Source organism: Zingiber officinale, chromosome 10B, assembly GCF_018446385.1.
Source record: "Zingiber officinale cultivar Zhangliang chromosome 10B, Zo_v1.1, whole genome shotgun sequence".
In the NCBI taxonomy this organism is placed as follows: Eukaryota; Viridiplantae; Streptophyta; class Magnoliopsida; order Zingiberales; family Zingiberaceae; genus Zingiber; species Zingiber officinale.
In genome coordinates, this window is record NC_056005.1 from 36,617,293 (window position 1) to 36,623,976 (window position 6,684).

Consider the following 6,684-nt stretch of genomic DNA (forward strand, 5'->3'; position numbering starts at 1 on the left):
CCACTTCTTCTTCATCTCCTTCATTTTCTTCCTCCTGAGCCGCACCCCTTGGTGCCCTAGCCGAGCACATCGACGCCACTGTCGATCCACCGCAAGCGCGTCTGTGCCCCAGTGCCGGCGCCACCGTCGACCACCCGGAGCCCTAGCCTTTGCCGTGGAGTTCCTAGCGCTGGCCACTAGTGCCCTAGTCGTGCCGCTGCCGCACGGAGGTGCCGCCGGCATTCTCTGTTCCCTAGCCAGCCCGATCACCACAGCTGACGCCGGCAGACGAGAGTAACGCCGAGCCCTTGCCTCGCCGATCTCCTCACGTGAGCCACCACCACCGCTCCTCCCCGCTGCACACTACGAGGCCGACTCGTCTGTGCCCTTCTTCCTCTCTGCCGCGTTTCGGCACAGCGCCGACGCTGACCATCTCGCCAATGTTCCCGTGTCCTAGCAGCGATCCTCAAGGTAAGCAGGGACGAGAAATTTCTGGATTTCAATAATTTTGATTGATTGGGTATGTATGGTTGAGATCAGTGAGGTGAGTTTTGGTTACTATGATGTTCTGTGGTGTTCTTGGTCTCACCTTGATCCAAATGGTAGGGAAGAATTCAGCAGAGAGGAGGTTCTGTTCCATTCTGTTGAGATCTGTGGATTTGCTTGGTTCCAGCATCAACAGTAGGTTGTTTGCTGTGGAAAGTTGCTGTTGTCGATCACCACTTCCTCCTTCTTGAATCCGGTTGATTTGAGGTAAGGTTTATGGTTTTGATCTTTGTGTTAGATTATTGCTAGTTGTGTTAGCAATAATTATTGATTTAGGTTTAGAAGTTGTATAACGGTGTAGTTGGGGTTAATGAAACTAACCCTAACAGGTCAGTGGATTAGAAATTAGTTTAGCTATTTGTTTATAATTAAATTAGCTAAACTGTGCGATTTAACACAGGACTTTGATGCGAGACGAGTATCTCGGAGTCAGATTGGACCTTTCTATTTTCGGAGGCGGGTACTTTTGACTTATTGTCTTTGATATGCTTATTAATGGAATTAACATGTTGCATTAATTGTGTTTCTTATTTGTTCGGTTAATCACTGTCCAATACATGTTACCTGTTTGATTGGTTGTTTGTTTGCATCTCGTATTGATCTCGTACCTGATTTTTCATGCTCATGGGTAGTGATATAACCATGTTTCACATGTTCAGGACCTAGGTTTGATACCTTATTGATCAGTATATCTTGATATGATTTATTCACTATGGTGCCCATTGTTATATGTCCAGAGGTTGGTTTAGTATATTACCATGCTTAGTGACATGCACCATTTGCATGATCGCATGCTGTGCGATAGATTGCTCCATTATTGTTGAGCACATTGCGGTTTCATCATTGTTGCTCGTTGTGCCGCCTTCGATGGGTAGCGTGACATGGTAGCACGTCGATTTAGCTCTTCCGTTGCTCCGTTGGTCGCTCGTGGGTAGTGTGACGCAGCACGTTAGAGATCCCTCCCGTACCAGGATTGGAGATGAGAGCATTGCGCTCCCCATTTATGATTTGGGGTAGGAGTGTGTACTCGGACGACATCCGTCCACTCGGTCACTCATCGTGGGTAGTGATGCGAGTGCGTTGTCATGCCTCTACCCATTCGGCCCCACTTTTGTTATGAGTTTCGATCGCGTCGGGGTGACCATGACATTGGCATCATATCGTGATCGCATTTATTGTTGTGATTGTGTTCTTTGCGTTTATACGCCGCATATTGTTTAGATACCTATGTTTGACATGCATACATGTCTTCTACCTTCTTGGTTTCTTTGGGTCTGGTTAGTCTGATTCTCTCCTGTCTACTTGGTTTGCATTTATCTTTATTTTATCAGGAGACTGTACTCATAGTTATTTCTTTACTTTGCATATCAATTGTACCTGCTGAGTGTTGGACTCACCCCGCCTCCATTGTTGATATTTTCAGGTTAATGCTGTCAGGAGGGAGTTCCAGTCGCTAGTCCCCACTGCACGTAGTGCTAGACCTCTGCTGATCATGAGATGTTATTTTAGTTTTCTTTAACAGACTATGTCTTAATCTTGTATTGGTTTTTATTGATGGATTTTTAGTATGGTTTGGATATGTTTTACTTCACGCCTGCCTGGACGGCAGAAGAGGTAAGTTTGTCGGATTTGTGTTTTACGAGTGTAGTTGAGTAGGGTGGTTTTTCGAGTCAGAGTACTACTGCTTTGTTTACTTGTTATATAAACTGTGTGGTGATTGTTTTATTTTTGTTATTATTCTAGCCGCATGTGGCTGAGGTATATAGTGCTTGTAGAAAAGTTTCAGATTGTCCGCCGTACAGGGGAGATGCTGTCGAAATTTCTTCGAACTGGGACTCCTCCGGGGCGTGACAATTTAGTGGTATCAGAGCCAAGTTTTACGATCGTTGTCTTTGTATTTTGGATATTTGGGATAACCTGATACCAATTTATTTGGTATCAGAGCGCCAAAGTTTGGCGATACTTGGTTGGTTTCTGTGTGTTGGACTTTGAGATTTAACTGATACCAATTTATTGGTATCAGAGCAGGGTTGTGATACCTGCTTTTGGTGTTCTGGAGATTTATCGGATACCTGTTGTTGGTATTCTGGATATTTGGGTTAGCCAGGTTTGCGAGTCAAACTGGGCATTTTCGGATTTTCGATATGGTTATGTTTCGGATTTCCGTTTCTGATTTATATGGATTTCCGATGATTTTCATGTTCGGAATTTTGAGGTCAGAAGTTGGGGATTGGATAGCAATGGAACATCTCCAGACGACATATAGGTATGATGTTTAATTTTATAGTTTATGATAGGTATTAACATTCTTTATGTAGTACCTGTTTGGTTGTTGTAGCACATATTACCTATGATGGGTTAGCCATTAAGCATGGTTGATCTTAATAGAGATCAAGGATTATAGTCTCTGGTGATTTTTCTTATCATACCATCAGTAGTTTTAGCTTCTGTTACTACTAGTAGGAGATGGAGGCACATACCAGCCTCTGCTATTGTTAACTGGCTAATGGATGATACCTACATATTCCTGTTGACTTAGCCAGTAGAGTTTTTATACTCATATCTTTTGGATATTAGGGTATCCTATACGATGAAAATTGGTTATTTGGGGAGTTATCATGTTTGATCATTGTTGAGAATGATTTGAGGTTGAGGAATTTTGTGAGATCAGATATTGTGATGTGTTGATTTCTAATGATTTATGAGAGTAAATGTTATGTGTTTGTCTGATGATCTATTACTAGATATTTGTTTTGATGATCTATTAGGGGATAATTATTTTGATGATCTATTATTTGGGTTGTCGTTGATGGTGACATAGTGAGTGTCATGTATGATATTCACAGGTTTGATGATTATAGTTGGTGATCAGATATAGATCGGGTGCTAGAGAGTTTACGGTTGAGTGTGCCTATGAATTTTAATAAATCTGGTTAGTTGTGGTTAGTTAACAGGATGATAAAATTGATATTTACTTCCTCTGATATTTGACTATGTGGATAAATAATGATTTGATGTTTTGAATGCTAACTTGCTCTTATGGGGAGTAGAGACTGATTCATCTGATATTATGTGGGCTGATATTTTTGAGGATAAAAATGAAAGTGTCTTGATGTTCTTGAATTCTGACTTTATCTTTTGGGTCGTACACATTTATACATATGATTATTGTGGGTTTCTAGTAGATTATACCCGAGTGGATAGGCATACATGCCTGATTGTTTATTGGAGGTATTTGTCAATTAAAAACTATGTTGTGGAATGTGCACATATGTTTGGGTGTTTCATTGGAGGTATTTTATCGATTTAATCTGAGTTGTGATATGTGCAGATGCGTTTGGTGTAATATTTGATGTATCTTGTTTATTATATTTGATTTGTGGATGCACTTGTGTCTATTAGGCTTTGTTGGAAGTATTACATTGATTATACTCTTGGCATAGGTGTATATATGCCAGGTGAGGTTGTTTGAGGTGTATTGTCGATTATACCTATGTTGATATATGCACGCGGGTTCGATAGGTATTGTTGGAGGTATCACACTGATTTATACCTGTGCTATGAGTGTGTTTGGTATGTACTAATGGGATGATTATGTCGATCATACCTATGTTGTGTGTGCACGTGTGCCAGGTGTCTTGTTGGTAGCATCATGATGATTCTACCTATGTTGAATGTAGAATGTTGAGTGTGTACGATATGTTAGTGGTTGAATTACCCTGTCAACTAATTCTCCTATTAGTGGGTGACCGACCCACTAGAATGATGATAGAGTTGACTATGAATTTGATTTGCTTACTAGGTTGTTATACCTTTGGCTGCCCACAGTGATATGTAGTTGAGGGATCTCGTGCAGCCTCTAGTGGGATGGTTAGATGCCTTGGACACTTATGGATCGTTTGTGGTGGAGCGGAGCTCCCACATATTATTGTTGGTTTGTGATAGAGCGTTGCTCTTACATATTTTGGATTGTTGTGGTGGAGCGTTACTCCCACCTATTACGGATTGTTTGTTGCTCCCACATATGTGGTATTGCGTGTGATGAAGCATTGCTCTCATACTGGAGGATCTATTTTTTTTGGTGATTTATATCGTTGGTGATCAAATCTGTTTATTGTCGAGGATCTTATAGATTGGGAATGTCTGTGATACGGACATTATGTGTGTTGATTTTACCATTAGGGCTTGCGGAGCCTTAGATGTTTTAATGGACTCGATGATTTGGGTATCCCTAGGATATTGGATCAGAATTCGTTATCGTTATGACAACGTGGTGTTTTATTCCTGATCTAAGGTGTATCACGTACACTATCTTCGCATAGTTCTAGAGATGTTTCAACTGAAACGTCTATATTTGAAGATCAGTAGTGCGTATTTTGGTTGTCTTTTGTGAGATGTTTGAGACGCACGGTCACCAGTAGGAGTATACCGTGATTCCACAGGAGATAGAGGTTGTTACCGTTGGGAGTAGACAGAGTCTATAGAAGAGACTCGCAACTTCTTTTGTTTGGCTCGATATTTCCGGAGATACGTTGAGGGTTTCTCTCGGATTGCTATGCCACTTACACGCTTGACCAGGAAAGGCGTGAAGTTCACTTGGACTGAGGATGACAAGACCAGCTTCTAGGAGCTGAAGCGAAGACTAGTGTCGGCTCCGATTTTTGAATTTTTACCTTCTGAAGAGGACGGATATGTCCTCTGCACCGACGCATCTATTCAGGGTTTGAGCGCTGTTCTGATGCAGCACGATATGGTAGTCTCCTATGCTTTTCGACAGTTGAAGGAGCATGAGAAGATCTACCCTGTACATGATCTGGGCAAGTCGCCATTATTTTTGCCATGAAGATTTGGCGACATTATTTATATGACGTTATATTTGAGATTCTCACTGACCATAAGAGTCTCAAATATCTGTTTACTTAGAAGGAACTTAATCTCCGACAGAGGAGATGGATGGAGTTCCTGAAGGATTATGATTGTACCATTAGCTATCACCCGGGGAGAGCTAATGTGGTTGCCGATGCGCTTAGCAGGAAGTCCAGAGGGACTTTAGCTTGCCACCGAGTTGTGGTCACAGACTTGATTTAAGGTTCCTCCGATTTGGGCCTTGAGGGGTAAGGACAGACAGAGCAGGGTACTCTGGTTACCATGGGTGCTCAGTCGTTGATCAGGACGAGGATACGAGAGCCCTAGGCTGCTGATCAGTATTTGCAATTTATTTGCAGCCAGATAGCTTCCGGGCAGCAGACCGAGTTCACACGAGACGAGGAGGGTGTTATTCACTTCCAGGCGATTATCGTGCCGGTCTCATCCGGTCTTACAGAGCTACGTGAGGCTCATAGCTCTCGATTTGCGATCCATCCAGGAGACGTATGTATCGAGACTTGAGGCGTTCCTATTGGTGGAACGGCATGAGGAAAGACGTCGCGGTTCGTAGCTAGATGTCTTGTCTGTCAGCGGTGAACACCGGAGACACCTGCAGGGTTACTTCAGCGGATTCCTATTCCTGAGTGGAAGTGGGATCACATTACCATGGACTTGTGGTAGGGTTGCCGAGGACACGACGAGGCCATGACGCGATTTGGGTAATCGTTGATCGATTAACCAAATCCGCACACTCGTTAGCAATCCGGAAGACTGATTTCCTGGATCGATTGGTAGATCTGTTTTACTGGGAGATTATCAGATCATGTGGTGTCCCGTTGACTATTATTTCGGATAGAGGCGTAGGATCGCCAGAAGAGTTATGCTGATCGGAGACGAAGACCACTAGAGTTCTCTGTTGGTGACCATGTATTTCTGCGAGTTTCACCCACGAAAGGGGTGAAGAGATTTGGCCTCAGAGGTAAGCTAGCTCCGCGGTACATTGGCCCTTTAAAGATCTTGGAGAGGATCGGAGCGGTAGCTTACTGACTGGCACTACCCCCGTCCCTGGCAGGCGTTCACGATGTGTTCCACGTGTCGATGCTGAGGAGATACGTGCCTGACCCGACGCATGTGCTGGCAGATATTCCAGTTCCAGTTCAGCCTGACATTACTTATGAGGAGGTTCCGGTACGGATTCTCGATCGGAAGGAGCGTCAGTTGTGGAACGAGACTATCCGGCTGGTTAAAGTCGGATGGCAGCATCATTCAGACGAGGAGGCTACTTGGGAGCTC

General features: G+C 43.4%; 1 long non-coding RNA gene across 1 annotated transcript; it reads left to right on the forward strand.

Moving 5' to 3' along the window:
- Nucleotides 1-238: 238 nt before the first annotated feature.
- Nucleotides 239-982, forward strand: LOC122030492. The gene is made up of 3 exons (XR_006125440.1): nucleotides 239-450; nucleotides 586-732; nucleotides 926-982. It is a non-coding gene; the product is annotated as an uncharacterized LOC122030492 (long non-coding RNA).
- The last annotated feature ends 5,702 nt before the right edge of the window (nucleotides 983-6,684 follow it).